The 22,749-nt window shown below is 38.3% G+C and overlaps 1 protein-coding gene across 3 annotated transcripts in view; it reads left to right on the forward strand.

Annotated features, from left to right (window-relative positions):
* Positions 1-500: 500 nt before the first annotated feature.
* LOC131434532 (protein wech) overlaps positions 501-22,749 on the forward strand; it is a 54,465-nt gene continuing 32,216 nt past the window's right edge. For 2 of the 3 annotated variants that reach the window (XM_058601287.1, XM_058601289.1), the window contains exons 1-2: positions 501-616; positions 1,280-4,512. The gene's annotated coding sequence lies outside the window, so the exon portion shown is untranslated. Of the gene's footprint in view, positions 617-1,279; positions 4,513-12,092; positions 12,223-22,749 lie in introns of all 3 variants that reach the window. The other variant, XM_058601288.1, reaches the window with a different exon arrangement.

A 22,749-nucleotide genomic window follows, 5' to 3' on the forward strand; every position in this document is an offset into this window, starting at 1 on the left:
TAAGAAATAAATAATCGAAATCAACGTTCATTTCCTGTAAATCAACGAGTGTGCGGTGAAAATGCGCAAGTTAGGTGGCCTATTCAAATATGCACTGGTTCTATTCTGATCATGCGGGGAGACATTGTTATGCAGCATAACGCATCTTATTTTTCTGAATTTCGCTTCGTAACGCATAAAGACAAACAGGGGCCGATGATGTATGTTCAGTAACGTTATGTCGTAGTCAGCAGCGATGTCAGATCTACGGAAATCTCCGAAAATCCACGGATTCGAAATTTTTTACGGATGTATGGATCCGTAGATAAAATCTACGGAAATAGGAATATTTCTACGGATGTTGATATTTTCGAACGAAAAACTACGGAAACTGTTGGTCTGGCGAACAAAAAAAAGTTTGTTCCCTGCTATGCACCGCTGGAGTTTCCGAAGAAAATGACAATCTACGGAAATGACACTACAACAATTTGGCATCGCTGGTAGTCAGTAGTTAGTTGTCAAATGTATTCGAATGCAGAAGAGTAAAGTGCGGATTGAATCAATTGAATGTTCATCAACAATTCAATTTTTATTTTGAATTTAGTTTTCATGAAATGGAAATTGAAGTGAATAATGTGTAAGTAAACTAGTGTATTCGTGGGTTTGTTCTTATTTTTGGAAATATTTATATTAAGACCTAGCATTTTAATATAATTCTCCGACAATTTGATCAATAGGACTTATTTGTGCTCAACAAGAACCGTATTAGAATTTTTTACTACAATAATTACAAATTGATTTATTTACGAAGAAAATTTAACTTGTTTATGATAATTGAAAACAGTGAGATGCCTTAGGCCTGTAGGGAGCAATTTGGTAATCACTGATGTAGAGGAACATTTACTAAAAACTATCGAACAATGAAATACTATATGTATTTCGTTTCATGGTAAGAAAATATATATTTTGGTGTTAAAATGCTCAAAATCTAAACAGGACGACGGACGGGGAAGCATATTTTAAAATCTTATAGCATATTACAAGTTTTCATATCCAGGCGATATAGGGTTATTTTAGGATGGTTCAATGGACCGAGCGAGGACAATCGATCTCGTTCCAACTTATTGTTTGAGAATATGAGAGCTGAGATGAAAGGCATTTGTCTAACATATAATGCTAATACTAGCAAAACTTTTCTCAAGTCTAAAAATATCAAAGCCGAATAAATCTTTCAAGCCTAATAATATTTGAACGAAGCTTTTAATTCATTGAGAGTAATGACATACATTATATCTTTCAGTCCCAGCGAAGATCCCGGCAGCTACTGTCGCTTGTGTTTTTCTATAAGAAATCTGGTGTCACTTCTGCCCAATGGTGCTGACTCAGATCGATTGCTTCTGAACTTGATACCTCAATGCACAGGTATATTTATTGACCCCAATGACAATCCGGCTGTTTCAATATGCTGGAGATGTGCGGTAGCCTTGGAAGACTTTCAACAGTTCAGACAACGTAGCTTACGGTATGATACTATAATTCGGGAAAGCTATGCAATGAAATTTGAAACTAAACCATGCGAGAAATACGAAACGGCTTCTGTAGATGCAGTTGATGAACACGAAACTCAAGAAGAAGAATACGGTTTAGTTGAGTCACAAATCTCAAATGGTAATCCAGATTTACTCGAGGGTGAGTCATCTACAGCTGAATCTGAAACTATATGCCAAAATGATGATACCGATGTAACGATAAAGGCAGTGTCATGTCATTTGTGCAAAAAAAGATGCAGAACCGAAGACTTGCTGAGAATTCACGTCAAACACCAACACTCCGATGCTGGGCGGCCATTTCAATGCACAATTTGTCCTGCGTCATTCAAACGAAAAAATCATTTGGAAGGTCACATAGCGTCGCATAATGGGGATATGAGATATTCCTGTGATCAATGTGGTGCAAATTATGCTAAAACTAAATCATTAAGAATCCACCGTCAGCAAATGCATGGACTATCACCGACCCCTCCAGTTAGAAAGACTAGTGATATCACGCTTGTTTACGGACCTTTTCAATGTCCGTATTGTCCGAAATCTTTTAAACATCGTCCTTCGCTGAACTTTCATATCAAATCACACTACGAAATGTTGTCGTTTAAATGTGAATTCTGTAATGCTCGATTTGACAATGAAATAGGGAAACTTATCCACAAAGGAAAATATCATCCCTCCGAAGTTTCGAAAAAGCCTCCCTCTCCCAAGAAAATGTTCGAATGTGCCTTCTGCACACGTACGTTTGAGCAACAAAACTATTTAACACAGCATACTAAATATATGCACCATCGAAAGTTCGATCAGGCTGATCCAATAGGAGATAATGAACAAAACATCGAGGATGAAGAGGAGGAACCAATTACGGTTAAGTTCGAAGTCGACGAAGATATTTCTTCACAACCTAGATGGGATTGAGATGTCGGATTTGCTGCTGGGTAATTTTAGAAATTATTTGCATGAATGTAATTTGATACGGAAGTAAAGAAGATTTTATTTGTTGACTTAATTAAATTTCAGTCATTTGCTATTTAAAACTAAATATTTATTTCATATCAATTTCGGACTAAATAACATAATATTTCAAAAACTTGTGTTGATAAAAGAGATTACGATTTTTAACAGCAGCAAAATGGCGGTTTTTTCGTGAAAAATCGTAGTTTCACTTTGAATAACCACCAAAAATAAAAAAAAATTAAAAAAAATCAAACAGAAACCTTGGGTTCTAGAAAAACTTCTACTCTAACTATGTTGCGTTCATTTGTACACTCCCCTCCAATCCCCTCAATCAATCAACTAATTAGTGCCATTATCGGTATTCGGAAGTCTAATGTCGTCTTCGCTTGATGCCAAACCTAACCCAGTTTCCACCTTAACTGCTGTCAAACCGTTTGTTTGAAGCTAGTTTCGAACCTTGTTCCAACGTTGTTGAACTGAAAATAGAGTCAGTTTCGAACCTGGTATTTATATCAGGTTTGTTCAAACCCCCGTTGCTAAGTGCGAACCCAACACAGTTTCGTGAAAAGTGTTTGTTTGATGAAACTATCCTGGGTCAGTTTCAGTTTTCTCAAGCGAAAACGACATAAAGAAGCGTGGCAGTTCTGATTCGTATTCGCGTCATCCAGCTATGTCTCTAAAATCAACCACCCGCCTTTTTCTTTTCGCTGTTGCACTACTATCAGAAAGTTTTTATCTATAGGTAAAGTATATCGCACAGGTGAATTTTATGGTTCGATGTTTATGCACTTTTATGTGTAGTTGCTTTTTTTTACTAATGTTGCAGTTGGTTGCCACTGTTGGCTTTACTTTGTAGCCATGAGCGTTTTTGTTAACATTCCGGTTTTCAAAAATGTACATTTTTCAGAGTGTGGTTAGATTTATATTGGAAAAGCTAAATGAATGTCTAAGAAAAGATTTTGCGTTACAACAAAGGTTGAACGTTACGACTTGAAACGCTAATAACGTTGTAAGCTTTCAAGTATGTGAAAGAGCCAAAAAGTTTTATTGTCATCAGATTTGCATTGCAAGGAATGTTTGTAAGTTGAAAATGTCATATATTAGAACGATTGCGGACTAAGTCATAACATTGTCTAATTATTATTTGAACACCTAAGATGACGTTTGACGTTAACTTGATAATTGCAGCTAACAAAGCCGTAAAAGCTTTCAGTCAAGCTTTCATTAGGAGGTATAAGGGTATACTTTTACTCTGGAGGAGATTGAACCAAAACAAAGTGAGCGCGTGTGCGTGTGGTGGCCATGTTTAACCGATACAGTCGCATGTTGGGAGAAAGTAAAGCAAATAGAAATGAGAAACGGTGAAAAGCGGTTCTCGATTCGGACGAATCGAGGTACGAAACCGGGACAGAGGCCACAACCGAGTTAGTGTAAATTTTCGTTTAGAGTTGGATAGACATCTTGGGTTTTCGCGGGTTAGCTACCGATAGTTCGCAGGTTATTTTGCTATTGCTATTATAATTGTTGTGTGTTGTACGTGCATGTGTGTGTAAGGAGGGAGGACTATGATCATAAATACGGCAAAGAAGGAGTATCGACAAAAAAGGAACACGGTAGAGCGCGAGGGAAAAGGGATCGGCTTTGAGTGAACAGTTTTTAGGTTCGTTGTTACAGTCCATATCCCTTCCTCGATGGTGCAGATGTCGATGTGCATATATTTAGAAGTCATAAATAGAAGCTAGTAGCTGAATCGAATAACATAATTGATTTTTTAAAATATTTAATTGGGAGTTAAATGTTTCGTATCTATTATTTGGTCAATGAAAACGAGATTGTATCTTTATGAACTATGAGATAGCAGAAGTGCTGTACACTTACAATAGCTGACGTGAAAATAGCTGTGAAATTAGCCGAGCTTTTGCGTGCAACAAAGAAATAAAGTCGAAGGTGAAAGTGTGGTCTACATTGGATAAAATCTTAGGAAGCTCGTGAGATAAGACCAAGGCTTATCAGTACTGGGACGGGTGATAAGGTAAGCAGAAATATGACTGTAAATTGTTTAAGTTTAAATATCACTACTTCCCACTATCACCTCCAAAGTCCAAAAAATCGTTTCAAGTAGAAAAAACTGTTCGCATTAGTTCTTTATCTTCAATTTTACGTTTGTCTTTCGCTCTCTTCCTACTTGGTCTATTCTACTATGTGCTGTTCTTCTATGAGCGTATCGTGCATCGTATATCTACGACTCACTTTCCGCTCGTGTACACACAGCACTGTATTATTTTTCCTTCGTTCATGGCACTTTACCAACTTTTTCCACTAGCTCACCACGCATTCTTTGTAGGTAGTGTAAACACACACATTGCATATAGAAATGATTAAAGTGGAAAAAAGTCAGATGAAAAAAAAAACTAGCATGTTGCTAGTTCGAAGAAGAGACACCAACTTTTTTCCATGAAACAGCATAGAAAATGGCAGGATGTGTTTTAGTACTTTTGTAATGTAAATGGTTGTTACCGTTAGCTGTATGCCATCAGATAATAAAGGATCCGAAGGTTGATTTTTTATGCTTTAAGTCCATGATCAAATCTACTAACTGTAAGGATTGATGGACAGTTAGGGTAAAAGATCGTGAGAACATGACCATCAACGCATTATAAAATTTCCAGATCTGTGAAGAAAACTTGAATCACTACTTCAATAATATTTGAAACAGACTAACTTATCCAACAGTATTCTCAACATTTATTTTAGTTTATCCGAAGAATTTTCTAGGTATGTCAGAGTTTTGATATTTTTGGTTCAATTATTAGCTCATATTTGTCTCGACGTTTAACAATTAAATAAAACTTGTGCAAAATTTCTGCTTATTGGCCCGAGGTTAGCGGTTCAATGTATACGGCGCTGGTCTTACAAGCCAGTTGTCGAGCCCCGACCAGGAAGGATTCTTAGTGTCAGTAGGATCGTAGTACTAGCCATGCAATGATTTTGAACGTTAAGAATCGGCTGCGAAGTCTTTTGAAATAGAAAGGTCAAATTCCACAAAAGTAATGTAATGCCAAGATATTGCTTTGCTTGCAAAGTGTATTAAAATCAGGTTACAAATAACTTGTATAGACAAACAAAAAATTCATTCTGGGTCGGATATTTTTGAAATTTACAACGAACACTTGTTAGCTATGCTTGTACAAAGTTGGTTCATTAAACCTTCTCACTTATTCTAAAAGTCTGAACCTTAGACCTAAAACTTCCCATCAAAGCTTGTACAATCTTGTCCGCTCTTGCACACTTTCATTCTCTTTTCTGTAAATCCTTGTCATTTTTGAAGACCTTCGCTGTATTCCGAAGTTTGCCCTTCATAATCGCGTAGAGTTTATCTATTGGATGAAGATATGGCGATTTTGGAAGGTTTACCTTCTTTGGCACAAAAATATTCGCCTAATGATACGATGTTATGGCCGGCCAATGTCATTCTCGTGGGACTGGGAAAAGAAGTCTACCCTTGCAAGCACTTCTTGGAAAATTTGGTCGACTTTCTTCTTGGCAAATTTGTCGACTTTCTTCTTGCGGAACTTCTCCGGAAGTCCAGATGGAACGTGTTGGCGAAAAATTCCGAACCAAGGATTTGATTGATATCCGCTTTGGCATACGTCTCGTCTTACATTACTTCGCTTATCTTTCGATTGGTCTTCTTGAACGACTTTACCACACGAGACACGGTCCAACTGTCGGTTCCTTACTATTTACTGTGAGACTAGCCTGGCTTTCCCACTACCATAATTTTTTGTCGAAGCGCTTCCAGCTTGGAAGCCGTCCCGATAACTATTGGACAGATTGTGACGAAGTTTTGTTCATATAAATATTACACTGTAAACGTAAAATCAAATCAATGCTTACCATGCAATAAAAAGTTATAAGCTCAAGAAAGTGTTTCTTTTTGAATGCAATCGTTATTTCTAATCAGTGTGATGTTTCATATGGTGTTTTAGATATTCCAAATTTTATTTGTTTTCACTAAATATAACCTTTTCTTAAGCTTTAGTATAAGAATATACACTAAAAGAATATAGACTAGACTAGATCGATTTGCGTAGAAGTTTCTGTATAGCAAGCCTGCTTCGAGTCATATTACAGAGTAATATTTCATAATTTTCTTCATCGACACATAAATAGAAACAAGGAAGGTTGTAAGGGTATTACCGTACAAGACCTACAATTTGGAGCAGTTATGAGCTCAATACGTTTTTTACATCGCGGTTTTGAAATGCTTAATAATTATTATATTGTAATTCTAAAACCGGAAGACGGATCCGGATAAAATTCATTAGTAACCTGCCGCATAAGCCTTCTATTGTGCATATTTTCTTTACTGGGGGGCAATATAGTTGAATCCAGGAATACCGAACCCCAGCTTCCGGTTCCGATGTACCGGAAATAGTGATCAAGTACTCCAAATAGGAACTCACAAACTTAGATACAATTGAAAGGTCTTATAATCCCATGGGTTGTTATTGAATTCTAAATTTTGCTCACCCAAAAATTTTGAAATGAAACTTACATGATTTCTCATTGATAGCTAGAACGATTTCTATAAACTCGTATTCGATTCAAGGATTATTGGTTTCCACCAGACCGCAGCCGGCTTCCGGTCTTCAAATAATAACATAGGTCTTGATCCTCCAAAAACATTCTTGCTTCTATGCCAATGTCAAGGAAAGGCGTTCGACAGTAATATTTACACTACTAGGTGGAACGAATCGGGTTTTTTTTCTTCAAAATTAACAGTGAAATAGACTGCTACCAGAGATATCAGATGGTTTCATCAGTGACAGTTTGTAAGTTGTAATTATTGCTTGTTGTATTTGTAATTATTGCTTATACTCACAGTTTATAAAAAAATTCTGAAAATCTCCGAAGAATTTGAAGTTTTGTTCGTACTTTTGCTTTGTAAAGCATTTTACGCTCAACAACAAAAAATACATACATTAAATCAAAACTGAATGTTGTTAAACAAGTTTCTGCGATTAATATCGACCGACAAATTCAAAGTTTCGTGCCGAATCATCTAATTACGAAATGATCCATGCCGTACGAAACCATCAAACATCTTACCGGTTGCAATAAACGTTTTCGACAAAAACGACAAGACTGAAGTGAGTTCTGCATATACTAGACTAGTAAATCGCGTTTTCTTCGTATGCTTTCATATAACATTATGTACAAAAGATCTAGAATAAAAACATCAATTTACAAATTCCCTTGTAATTTGCCAATTGAAAAGTGACGTGTAAGCCTTGAAAAAAACAATCTTCCTGTCTTTACTATCACCTCAACTATACATTAATTTCGTATCAATCACTTTTCTATGAATGAAATTTAGTATAAAGTACTCATATAACTATATATCATTCGACTTAGTTTGTTACCGTATAATTCCGGAACCAGATGTCGGAGCCGGATGAAATTCAGGAATCCCGTACAAGACCACAGGACCTTCAATTAAAACCTAAGTTTGTGAAAATTGGTGAAACCATCACTGAGAAGAGTGAATGAGATCCATTTGAGAAAATATAACCACTATTTCCTGAGCCTCCGGAATCGGAAACTGGGAACCAGGATAATCGAAATCAGTTTATTTGGCCGTCTACTGGTAATGACTATTGAATGGAGTACTTTTGGGGTTAGTTTAGAATTTTTTGTTTTTTGTTTCGCCTCTCTAAGTGATGGTATAAAAGTTTTTACACACTTTAATTTATAATTCCGGAACCGAAAGTGAAATTGAAATTCAGAAGTTTTGTTACCTTAAGACAAACATTTGAATCATAGTTTGTTGAAATCGGTCACGCCATCTCTGAGAAAAACGATAAAGTAATTTTAAACTGGACTTTTTACCCAAATCACCTTATGATTCCGGAACCGGAAGTCGGATACAGATAAAATTCAGAAGTTTTGTGAAAGATCATGAGAACATCCATTTGAATCTAAGTTTGTCAAAATCGGTTACGCCATGTAAAAAAGGCTAAGTCCTCAAAACGGCCTAATAAATTATTAGAAAATGCAGAGCTTGTTAGCTGATGATTAGATAAAATCACTTCAGGAATCAGGAATCAGAACAAATTGGCTCAAATGGCACGTTCCCCTTGATATTTGGAGATTTGTGCCTTGCCATCAATTTGTTTTTAGCATCATTTTCCCGATATATAAGAGGGAAGGATTGAAAGGAAATGGTAAGGGTTGGACTAGGAGGATGGGAAAAATTGACGACACAAAAACACATAAAAGCAAAAGTAAATTCTGCACCCCTAAGGGATGCTGAACAATCTGCTGAGGATCACATTTAGTGGAAGCAGAAGGAAATTCTGAACCTCTACGAGGTCCCGAACAGTCTGCTGTTAATAAAACCTCCAACCCCCGAGAGGATTTAGAGATCTTACAAAAGCGACACCATTCTGCATTCCCGGAAGAATGCAGAACGACTCGCAGTATGTACGAGCAGAAGTAAATTCGGTACCCCCCAGAGGATGCCAAACAATCTGCCAAACCCTATTTAAGGTTAATACAGAAGGGATTCATTCACTCCATGAAGAACGATGAACCCTTCTGACTATAGCTCCTTACCACATTGGGTGAGAAACGAGAGAATATCCTTCAATTTTAGCTCCGCATACACAGACTCAACCATGTATGGAGAACCAAAAACCCGGATACGTAGCTGCCTCAATGCGGGACAGTTACATATCAGATGATATGAAGTACCATAATCGCATTCACACAAATCACACGAATAATACTCAGCACGTTGAATAGTAGCCATGTGATAATTGAGTTTGCAATGTCCAGTCAGAGCTCTGACCAGAACACTTCAATGATACTTGGAGAAATGCAGTAGACACTTTGACATTTTCAGATCTAAATCTGGTAGAAATGCTTTGTCTGAGCGCAAGTTTGCAAGCTGCGCCAGTAGCTGGCATGTTTGGATGCAGCCCAAGAACGTATCTTGTGCTTTATCCAACTAGTTGAAAGTGGTAAAGCTGGTTCAGGACCAACGAAATCATTCGTTGCACCAGCTCTAGCCAACTCATCAGCCCATTCATTTCCAGTAATACCAGAATGGCCGGGTACCCATAAGAAGTAAACAGCATTTGAAATGCTGAGGTCTTCAATTTGAGTTCGACATGCGATCACTAGATTCGACCGTGAGTCATTCGAACTGAGTGCTTTTAAGGCTGCCTGACTGTCGGAACAAAAATAAATACGTTTACCACAGATCCTCTGCTGAAGTGCCGATTGTACTCCACACAGAATTGCGTAGATTTCTGCTTGGAACACAGTACAGTATCTACCAAGTGAATGAGACTGCTCCAGCCTATTTCACGACAGTAGATACCAGCACCAGCACGACCATTCAACAGAGAACCGTCCGTAAAACAAACTATGTGTTCATCAAGTTGTCGTTCCAGACAACCAGACAATCATTCCTAACGAAGAGGATAGCTCACATTGAATGTTTTAAAAGGAAAACTGCATGTGAGAGTTAGGTCACTAGGAGCGAGTAAATACTCATCCCACGGAACCATTTGAGACCACAAGCGAGTGTGACTGGTAGCATATTCTAATGGGTTACTGTTCCAAAGCCCTGTAACCCTAAGACGGTATGCACAAGATAATGCTTCTTGTTTTAGGAACACATGTAGTGGTTTAATGCACAGTAGCGCCTCTAGAGCAGCAGTCGGAGTTGTCGTGAATGCTCCTGTCATCGCCATTAGGACCATCCTTTGGAGATGATTTAGCTTTGACTGAACTGTCGCGACTTCTCCTTTCTGCCACCATACAAGACATCCATATGCTAAAATTGGTCTAACGATAGTTGTGTAGATCCAATGAATATATCTGGGTTTGAGTCCCCATGATTTTCCAAAAGCTCGTCTGCATTGGCCGAAAGCCATGCAAGCTCTTTTAATCCTGAAATCAATGTGAGCAGACCAATTCAGTTTTGAGTCAAGAATAACCCCGACGTATTTAACTTGATCGACCACAGTGACTCCTGAACCAAAGAACTGCAACGGACGAGCTCCTGTAATTATCCTACGATGAGTGAAAAGCACCATTGATGTTTTGCCCGGATTAACAGATAATCCAAACCTGACAACACCATTGTTCAACAGATCGCAGGGCTTGCTGCATTAAATCAAAGAGAGTGTTAATGCTTATACCACCTTGAGGACACCCACAGACACTCAGCTTTCTAATCTCTGGCCTGCCGAATCGATGATCAAAGAAGTTGATTGCTAAGCATTGCGTGTATCCAGTAAGGGAAAAACCCAAGATATTCCGTTCACGACTGCAATGTTTAACCTCCTGCAGCCATTCAGCCATCGGCACGGAAATACACTTTGACTTAGGAGTTCCTATTTTTGTGGCCTTTTACGACATGGAATAGGAAACCAGTGGATCAATTCTTGGTAAAAAATAATTCCGCCGGATGCCACACGGCTTACCTGTTTGGTGGACTTATACCACCGGTACAGGTGGACCGTAGCGTTATTCTTAGCAGTTGGGAAACCGCTACCGACACTACACGGCTATCTAGGCTGCTCAGAGAGGGAAGTTAACATTGATGGTCAACTTCCATGGATGGCCGAACAGCCGGTGCAACCGTTTATTTGGCCGTCTACTGGTAATGACTATTGAATGGAGTACTTTTGGGGTTAGTTTAGAATTTTTTGTTTTTTGTTTCGCCTCTCTAAGTGATGGTATAAAAGTTTTTACACACTTTAATCTATAATTCCGGAACCGAAAGTGAAATTGAAATTCAGAAGTTTTGTTACCTTAAGACAAACATTTGAATCATAGTTTGTTGAAATCGGTCACGCCATCTCTGAGGAAAACGATAAAGTAATTTTAAACTGGACTTTTTACCCAAATCACCTTATGATTCCGGAACCGGAAGTCGTATACAGATAAAATTCAGAAGTTTTGTGAAAGATCATGAGAACATCCATTTGAATCTAAGTTTGTCAAAATCGGTTACGCCATGTAAAAAGAGGCTAAGTCCTCAAAACGGCCTAATAAATTATTAGAAAATGCAGAGCTTGTTAGCTGATGATTAGATAAAATCACTTATACAATATAGTTTCCCGGTTTCCGATTCCGAAAGTACCGAAAAATCTGATCAAAAGTTTAAAAATAAGAATCAAGTCGATTTCTCTTATTTCATAATTTTCAAATGAAATGTGATATGTGACTTAATTTAGTCCAGATCCGACTTTCGGTTCCGCAGTTCCAGGGTGATAAGTGATAAACACTTCATCTGCAGAACGATCAGTTTTTTTTTCAAATAAAATATTTTCCCTATTGTATTTTAAAGTGTGTGTTGCAAAAATGACCATGAAACAGCTTCAGTGCATACAATTACAGATTTTACATCAGAACATGTGGCAAACATTTATCATTCACTATGTAATTGATCTCTGCAGAACGGTAACAATTGTACAATTATTCACTAAACGAACCTGTTTGTTGCTTTCGATATTTTTCTTTTTCCAAACATCAACCTTTTCCCCGCGGTCACGATGATGCTCTGGACCGGTACACATATACAACACCGTCAAGATGTTCCGCAACTGGCAGGCCGACATAAACCTCTTCCAGCATCGTAGTGGTGCCGAAGCGGATGTGTACAAGAAACCGAACCGATACTATGGAGTGTATTCTTCACATACGGTTGCGTTGGAGCTACTGAGTAAGGGTCCCACTACATGCTGCGCATTTTTTTTATGCTGTCAATATGTTTTCAATGAGAAAGAGAGCCAATGAATTTCAGAGGAAAATTGAAATAATTTAATGCGATGTGGAAAAGAGAGAACACAAGGGTTCAGAAGAAAATAACTTTACTGGAGGATGAATGTTACACACCATCTGTTGTTTACGCTATATTTTAGTTTCTTTTATCACGTTTCTCCTTATTTCATCCAGTATTAAAACAATAACAAACATTTTCGCTTTGGTATCTCTTTCGCTACAACAAAGCTCGAGGCTTCCTTGAGTTAGGGTGCCGAGTAGCGATCTACCAGCCAGCCGTGCGAAATGCCATCGCCATCGACATCGCGTGGGGTGGCGAGCGATTGCAAGTTCTTCGAATCGATTGAAAAGTATTTGATAGATCAGTTGCAATCGTATGGGGAAATGTTCAACCAGGTGGTTGAATGCTAAATTGTGAGAGTAAATGTGAATGCAGATGACAACTTCGGTATTGTTTTTGTCCATTGAAACCCCATCACCAAGTTATTAATAACGCTATATAAAATCTATATTTTGATATTTCGGTAGGTCAGTTAGATCAGCACCTCCCAAATTCTATTGAATAAGTAGCTCGTTACGCTTTTATATTGTTTCCATTATTTGCATTGTGTTTTAGCCAATTAAGATACTCTATAATATTTTACTATAGTGTCTCAAATGCATTAGGGTTAATGTTGCCGGACTTTCTTTTTTAATTGAAAAAAAATCTGTCTTCGGTGAAAACTACTATCCTATTGCATATTCGACCCATTTTATATATGCTCTTCGCATAATTGTCCTATGTTACTGTTGGCCAATTTTGGCTTTTTGTCACTAACCAGTTCATATATACATATATTTCAAGAGAACTTAATAGAAACATGTAGGTTGTTTGAAGACTTTGTCTCATCGATAAAATTCTACGCATTAAATTCTCAAGGAAGAAGCAACAATATACATTTATATAGAAAATTAACTTTGTAGTGTATAGACAATGAACTTGACAACGTAAACACAACGTCGTTCGCGAGGGTTGTTTTCAAAAGAATAACAACAATGGAACTATTGAATAATATTCAAAGAACTTCGTATTTTTACAGACATTTCAGAAGAACAGTCCCAAATCTTCGATATGTTAGAATGAGAATGTTTGTATTAACAGGTCGGCTGAAAAGTTCGTATCGTTTCTATGAGAGGGCGTCACTAGAATTAAATCCATACCATTTTCAGTTAGTACCAACCTTCAAAAGATACGTGCATAAATTTGACAGCTGTCTGATTATTAGTTTGTGAGATATTGCATTTTGAGTGAAGCTACTTTTGTTATTGTTAAAAAAAATGTAAAAAAAGGAATTTCGTGTGTTGATGAAACACTACTTTTTGATGAAAAAAGTGCCGCCGATACCAAAAAAATGGCTTGATGAGTGTTATCCAGACTCTGCACCGGGTTTGCAAAATTTCGTACTGGTCATATGAGCACCGAAGACGATGAACGCAGTGGACGTCCAAAAGAGGCTGTTACCGATGAAAACGTGAAAAAAAATCCACAAAATGATTTTCAATGACCGTAAAGTGAAGTTGATCGAGATAGCTGACACCCTAAAGATATCAAAGGAACGTGTTGGACATATTATTCACGAATATTTGGATATGAGAAAGCTTTGTGCAAAATGGGTGCCGCGTGAGCTCACAATCGATCAAAAACAACAACGAATTGATGATTCTGAGCAGTGTTTGGAGCTGTTATATCGAAATAAAACCGATTTTTTTCGTCGATATATAACAATGGACGAAACATGGCTCATCACTTCACTCCGAAATTCCCACTTCACACACGAAATTCCTTTTTTTCCATTTTTTTCACAATAACAAAAGCAGCTACACTCAAAATGCAATATCTCACAAACTAATAATCAGACAGCTGTCACGTATCTTTTGAAGGTTGGTACTGAAAATGGTATGGATTTAATTCTAGTGGCGCCCTCTCATAGAAACGATACGAACTTTTCAGCCGAACTGTTATTTATAAGTTTCGTTCAAATTTATTCTATTGTACCATTTTTCAGCAAATAAGAATATTTTATACTTGGTTTTCAGCTGTATGCAGTTTGTTAGTTTTCATTATTAAGCGATTTTCACCTGGATGCTGGTTCGTAGATGCATGCTTTGGAACATGAACGTGCATAACAAAAACACTTCTAGAGTATTTGGTATTTCATCTTCCAATGAACTTTTGATCTCCTTTAAATTCGTTTAATTCATTTTATTTTCTTATTAAACTAATTCTAATTAGCTTCGTCAAAAAAAAGAGAATGACAGAGAATCAAATTCTTGATGATTTGATAAATATATTCTATGTATTTGAAAAACTATCTTCAAATTGGAACTTGTCTCGTCTTTAGAAAATGGATGATAGAAATTGGAATTTCTGCACTATCCTTTCAAGCCACAGTATCTCGTGTTGGAACGTTGATCTTCCGCGGGTTTGTAAGGAGGCCACTGTATAAAATCTGACATCATGATATTTAGAAATTACCCAAAAAAATGTAGATATACGACATATACCTAATGATTGAACAAGAGTCTAGACTCGACGCGAATTGACATTGGGTGGGAAATTTGGAATTTGTTTATTTCTGTAAGTCTTCATAGTTCTTAGATGGCGGAGTTTAATCCCACGCTACTAGCGTTTGAGAGAACGCAGGTTTGAATCCTGCTCGGGAGCATATCTTTTTTTTTTAATTCAATGCATATTCAAGAAGTTTTTAATTCTATAGTGTTTAAGTATACATATTTAAAAAAGTAGACTGCACTGCATGTCGTGACAGATGAAATTCAAATCTCAAATGAATCGAATAAATTGACCTGGTATCGATTCGATTCGATTGAATTTTTTGGGGTCAAAATGCATTTATTTTAAAATAAGAATTCAAAGATTAATAAAAGTATCGTCCATCGCTAGATAAAACTTCTTCTCACATCTCAGGCAATTTTCGAATTTCGTTTCGAAAAAATGTCTCATCGTTTGATGTGATCCAAGTTTGAAATCAATTTTCGGTTTCTGCCATAAGAAGTAAACCGATGACCTGCTAGATGGTTCTGCATTCGTCGAAACAACCACTAATCCGAAGGAGCGATGTCAGGGGAATACGGTAGGTGCGGCAAAATGTCCCACTTGAGCGTTTCCAAATATGTTTTCACGACTTTTGTGACATAAGGTCGAGCGTTGTCATGCAGGAGACTAACTTTATCATGTCTTTGCTAGTATTTCGGCTGATATTTTCGTAATGCACGGTTCAAACGCATCAATTGCAGCTTGTACCGATCGCCTGTTATAGTGTTGTCTGGTTTTAGCAGCTCATGGTACACAACACCCTTTTGGTCCCTTTAGATGCACAACATGACCCTCGAACTATGAATATTCGGCTTTGGTGTTGATGTTGTGGTCGATGGTCTGTCCAATTGACCGGGCATAGTTTGGTATTTTTCTTCTTGGAATTGCTTTTGAATCAGCTGCTTGCAAGTGAAAAATCGCCTTTCAATGTCTCTCGGTTTCAGTTCATAAGCCATCTAACTGTCTTGCTTTTGAATCATTCCCATGGATCTTAATCGTACAGACACTAATGCCTCTAACTGTTTGTCTTAGATTTTTTTTTGGTTGTCCAGAATGAGGAATATCTTCTTCATTCTTGAAACGGCGAAACCATTCCCTACATGATTTAGCAGTTGGAGCATTATCACCATAAACATTCACAAGCGCTTCAGCTGCACATTTTACCCAATTAAAACAGAAAACTAAAACTTCACGCAAATTGCCGTAATTTACACAGCAGAAAACCAAGTTTTTTTTTAACTCGAAGCAATATAAGCTAAATATTAATGACAGATGTCTATCCTCTTGAAGCTATCGACATCTGCTGTTATTGTTCAATGTTCATAACAGCCAGAGCCATCTTTTGAAAATGGATCTATCTAATTTGCAGTGTTGGTGATTGCCGAAAATTTGACAGAAGCTGCTATATTGCTATCTCTATTGTATACAACATTTTTAATCCGGTAGAAGATGCTACAAGAACTCGAGTCTCTCAATGCATGAACCGTGAGAGAATTTTTCTACATTTCTTCGCTCCACTTCATACCCTGAGTATTTCAGAGCCCTTAAAAATTTACAGTCTGATAATGATCGTTGCTGTGTGGAATTTCCCAAGATAGAATCCAAGTTGACAATTATCGCAGAAAATCGAATCGATGATTCAACCTGATGATTCTCCTACTAGGTTGCAATATTTCAAAACCCTTGTGTGGAACATTCACAGACATTTTCATAGACAGTTCATTGAGAGAAATTCGCTCTCGCACTGGTGTCTATTCTATGTTAAATGAGCTATGCCGGGTTTCTGTTGTTGCGATGATATCCGTCTCTCTTTGATGCCACTGATTCAATCGTGTGAAGAGTTGCTAGTGAACGTTCTTAGATACGATAAAAGTCATCATTGCTAATTTGTACTTATCGCTGAGAAATATTCAAGGACAACGAACGATAGAAAGTTTTCGGGAAGAAGATGTAAAAAAAATTAGCTGCCCTTTATTATTATTGTGTCGTGGTGTATTATGAAGTAATCTCTGCATGTCTGGAATGTCATGCATTAAATTTTATGTTGATACCGCTCACGACTATTCGATTCATCAATAACGTTTTCTAATATTACAGTTAACAACACTGACTGTGCCGAATTGTTGGGAAAACTGCAGTTTTATGCTCCACTAAGACACACTCGATCCGGGCAATTCTTTTGAATGCCAATTTGGACAAAACAACCTTTTTAAATGGATGTTGCCGTCTTTTACACGAAGTTTATGACAAATTCGATCTTAATGTTTCCAAAAAAGTATTTAGATTAAGGTTTAGTATATATGCCTATGCGATGTAATTTATCGAAGACCAAAGGATAAATCAAATTTAATATATTAATATACCACTTCTTTAAAATTTGGAAGGCAATTGAATTATTGATAAGATCAATGAGAATAGACAAAACTGTATCAAATACATTGGATATTTATTGAAACAAACAAATAAATAAATAAATTCAATAAATTGAAGTAATTTCCGATACACAGTGGTTTGTGCATCACTTGAAAAACTTGAAGTCATAAATTGGGTGAAAAATGAATTAGGCTTTCGTAGACAAAGATTCAATAATTTGTAGAGTTCATCATTTTGTAAGACACATCGGTAAACGTTCAGCGTTATTTGTTGTTTGAATGCTGTTTTTTTCTATAGCGGGACATAACATTTTTGAGTTTATAGAACTGCAACACTAAATAGGAAATTTTATTGTGGGTGCTTTTTGTTTTTGTTGTCACATCAAATTTAACTGATCAAAACTTCGATTTTGGATGTGAAATCTAAAATTAAGCATATTTTAGAACGTTTAGTTAAGTTATGTCAAACTCATATCTTCTTATGGCCTTGCTGACACAATTTCTCATCACTGTCGTTTTCAGAAAACAATCCAGCAGGTTAACTGCTTTCTGATATGAATAGCAATTGTTTACAAGCGCGTGTGGCGAAATTTACATGCAAATCCATCTCCCACTACGTTGTTTCCGTTGGTGGATCATAACAGCAAGCACTTTCCCGGCCCTTCAACCCCTCGTAATTTTCGGCAATGGAAAATTCCCTATGTATATTTGGGGAATATGCGTTTAGGCTTCTCTGCGTTTTAGGGTGGATGGGATGATTTAGGCGAAGGGAGCGAAAGCGTGGAGTAGCGACGCATGCGCTGCATCGTCCAGAGGTTTTTGAACTCTGCAGAATAGCGACAGATTTGGGATTCATTGACCCCGGTTGTGGTGTGATACTTCTTGAAACTTTCTGCATTCTGCCGAAAGTGCCTGTGTTGGAACGATTTCTTCCAAATAACTACTGCTACTGCTGTCGATGTGTCCCCTTTTTGTTAGCAAGGAACGAACATTTCTTATTTCCCCCTTGCGTTCGTCAGCAGGATATCAGCGCGACGTCGTCCGTTCTGCTCCGGACCCAGAAGGCATTTTGCTCAACCCGACGGTTTTGTCGAAATATATATTCAACGCTTGGATTATAATTAGATTTTTTTACGACCTGTGCTTCATAGGACGATTTGGTGATAGAAGAGGAGCGCTATAGAGGTTTTGTCAATTCTATTTTTTGACCGAATCCGCTGCACAACTGGTAGCAGTTATGAATAACGGAAGAAAGTAAACTATTTGTCCCATAGTGCGTTTTTATTGCGACAGGTATGACATTATTTTCATGCGAATTGAGTCAGTCCGGTTAAGTACATAACGATTCACAAAATAAGCGGTTGGATTCAACAGACATAGGCATTACTGCAATTGTTTTCCTTACCAATCCTGAATATAGTTTCTACTTTTGTAGGGAGCAAGATATGGTGAAATATTATAGAATTGTCAGTGGGTAAATATCGTTAAAGTGCAGCAGCTGGTAGTCCAAAAGTTGCACAAACGAACAGAACAGAAACAAGCAGCATATTGTGCTTATTTTTCCACGATCCTTTTTCGTTTAGTTTGCGTCAGTTGAGTGTGTTGAGAATTTCTTGGGGTGTCATAAATTACAGTTATTCGACTGTTAGTTACTACTGAGTTATATCGCTAGAATATTAGTCTACTGTGACACATTTTCTGTACATTACAGGTACATTTCGCATGTAACCATTCTGATTAAATCAATTGAAAAAACGGCAATGATTTTTTGAAGTATAGGATATAGTAGTCAATACATTCCTTTCGTGACCGTCGTATCGATCGGATGGTAGTTTGCATTAGAGCAGCTGTGCGTTAATCCATTCTAATCCGTTTCAAGGTCATTTAATATCAGATCTTTTGTTCGTGAGCTTGTGCAGTAGATCAATACAGTATAAACAATAAATACCGTTAGACAGTGCCGGGTGCTATTGTGTTAAAACAATAAGAACAGTGAACCGACGTTTAGTGTGGTGCCGTGAACCGGTGCTGTGTGCATATTTATTCTCGGAGGTCGTTGTAACTAACGCTTGGCCTCAGCGGCCGAGTTGCTACGGATCATTAGCTAAGTATAATATTTTTTCCCTTCGTGTCCCTTTATCGTCTTATATTTTGACTCCCCCTATAATTTGCGCGGAACCTCAACCGCGCTATGGCAAGTCCATTAAATTCTCCCTTGCCCCCCGAAGATAAAATGGAAACAGATTTTAAATCTGCCCCAAATAGTAAGACTCACCGGGTTAAACAGTATCCCGAAGAGCCTTCACCCTCGGCCGGCCTTTATGTGGTTTATTTTCGGACCAAAGAGAAGAATAAACCGCTTAATATTTTGAAAATATCTAAAGACTTGGAGTCGAAATATACAACATTGAAATTTATTTCAAAAATTCGTCCCGATAAGCTCAGGGTCTCGTTGACCAGTCTGAAACATGCTAATGAGATCGCTCGAAACGATCACTTTACGCGGGACTACCGCGTTTATATACCAGCTCGCGAAGTCGAGATAGACGGAGTGATCACGGATCCAAGTCTGACATGCGAGGACATTCTCAAACATGGGGTCGGATGTTTTAAAGATCCCTTGCTTAAGAATGTCAAGATACTGGACTGCAAACGTTTGCATTCAGTATCGATCGCCGCGGATGGGACAAAGTCTTATCCCCACTCGGACTCGTATCGGGTGACCTTCTCCGGCTCGGCTTTGCCGAAATTCGTTCTCCTGGCCAGGGTTCGTCTACCTGTACGACTTTTCGTACCACGGGTAATGAATTGCACTAGTTGTCAACAACTAGGACACACAGCTTCCCATTGTGGAAATCGGCCCCGCTGCTCGAAGTGTGGAGAGAGTCATGCGGATGGCGTTTGCGACAGAGACATTGAAAAGTGTCTTTACTGTGGGGCGGCCCCGCATGACCTCACAGCATGTTCTGCGTATAAATTGCGTGGAGATCATTTGAAACGATCTCTCAAGCAACGATCAAACCGCTCGTTCGCAGAAATGCTGAAAATCGCCACACCACCTGAACAGAACCCCTACACCTGTTTGTCTGCGGACGATTGCGACTCTGACGATCCTCAAGAAGGTACATCTTCAACTGTCCCTCGTAGTTTTAGGAAGAGGAAAAATATATCATCTCCTAAACTCCCTAGAAAGGGTTCGAAGATATCTCTTGAAGGCCCTCCAAAAGTAACAGCAGAAGGAAGTGTTGGTAAAAAAAACGAAAAGAAGAAGCCAAAAGCTTCTAGTTCCGGAGACTTGAAATCGGAGAAAGAATATCCAACACTTCCGGGGACACCCAAAACCCCGAAAGTCCCCAAGGAACCAGAAAACACATCAAGTGCTGGACTTGTAAAATTCAGTGACATTGTGGACTTTATATTTTCCGTCTTCAACATTTCTGACCCCCTAAAAGGTATTTTGATGACTTTCCTGCCAAAAGTTAAAATGTTTTTGATGCAGCTGACTGCAAAATGGCCCCTCCTCTCAGCAATCGTTTCCTTCGATGGCTAATTTTTCGAACGAGGTCAAGGATTCGATCACTGTTTTACAGTGGAACTGTAGAAGTATCATCCCGAAAATAGATCCTTTTAAATACTTAGTAAATAATCTGAAATGTGACGCATTTGCATTGTGCGAAACTTGGTTAACTTCTGATGTATCACTAAACTTCCACGATTTTAACATTATTCGCCTGGATCGAGATAATCCCTACGGAGGAGTACTTTTGGGGATCAAAAAGTGCTATTCCTTCTTTCGAATTAACCTCCCCTCGATATCAGGTATTGAAGTTGTCGCATGTCATGTCACAATTAAAGGCAAGGACCTTTGTATTGCTTCCATCTATATTCCCCCTAGAGCCTCAGTTGGATACCACTGGCTCAGCAGTATCATGCAACTTCTTCCCGCACCGACGTTAGTTTTAGGAGACTTTAACTCTCACGGTGCGGGATGGGGTTGTCTTCATGATGATAACAGATCAGCTATGATCCATGATATTTGCGACAACTTCAATATGACAATCTTGAATACGGGAGAAATGACACGAATTCCCGCACCACCAGCAAGACCAAGTGCGCTGGACTTATCCCTCTGCTCGACATCGCTACGGTTGGATTGCACGTGGAAGGTAATCCCTGATCCCCACGGTAGCGATCATCTGCCTATCGTAATTTCAATCGCCAGCGGATTAAGACCATCGGAAACAATCAATGTTTTGTATGACCTCACACGAAATATTGATTGGAAATGCTACGCAATATCGATATCTGAGAAACTAGAAACAACACAAGAACTTCCTCCGGAGGAAGAGTATACGTTTATGGCTGGCTTGATTCTCGACACTGCGATTCAAGCTCAGACGAAACGTATACCCGGCGCGAATACTAACATTCGTCCTCCCAACCCGTGGTGGGACAAAGAGTGCTCATCACTGAACGCGGAAAGATCTTTAGCATTCAAAAAGTTCAGAAAATATGGAACACCTGATAATTATAGAAATTACGCAGCGCTAGATAAACAAATGAAGAACTTAGTTAAAGCAAAGAAACTAGGTTACTTGCGACGGTTTGTTGACGGATTAACAAAAGAAACATCGATGAGCACTCTTTGGAACACAGCCCGACGAATGCGCAACCAAAACACAACGAACGAAAGCGAGGAATATTCTAACCGCTGGATATTCGATTTCGCTAAAAAAGTATGTCCTGATTCTGTTCCGGAACAGAAGATATCCCGCGCCGCGACTTCGAATACAAACGAAACACCGTTTTTGATGGTAGAGTTCTCACTTGCGCTCTTGTCGTGTAACAATAAGGCCCCGGGGTTAGACAGAATTAAATTCAACTTGTTGAAAAAGCTTCCTGACTCTGCCAAAAGGCGCTTGCTGAATTTGTTTAACAAGTTCGTCGAGGGTAATATTGTTCCACACGACTGGAGACAAGTGAGAGTTATCGCCATTCAAAAACCTGGGAAACCAGCCTCCGATCACAATTCGTATCGGCCGATTGCTATGCTTTCCTGTATCCGGAAGTTGTTCGAAAAAATGATTCTCTTCCGTCTAGACAATTGGGTCGAGACTAATGGTTTACTTTCAGATACACAATTCGGCTTCCGCAGGGGTAAAGGAACGAACGATTGTCTTGCGTTGCTCTCAACCGAAATTCAAATGGCATTTGCTCGTAAAGAACAAATGGCATCAGTATTTCTAGATATCAAGGGGGCTTTTGATTCAGTTTCTATAAATATCCTATCTAAGAAGCTGCACCAGCATGGTCTTTCGCCGGTTTTGAATACCTTTTTACATAATCTATTGTCCGAGAAACACATGTATTTTGCACATGGTGATTTGTCGACAATACGATTCAGTTACATGGGTCTTCCTCAGGGCTCATGCTTAAGCCCCCTTTTATACAACTTTTACGTAAACAACATTGATGAATGTATCAACACATCTTGCACGCTAAG

This window comes from Malaya genurostris, chromosome 3 (genome assembly GCF_030247185.1).
Source record: "Malaya genurostris strain Urasoe2022 chromosome 3, Malgen_1.1, whole genome shotgun sequence".
NCBI lineage: Eukaryota > Metazoa > Arthropoda > Insecta > Diptera > Culicidae > Malaya > Malaya genurostris.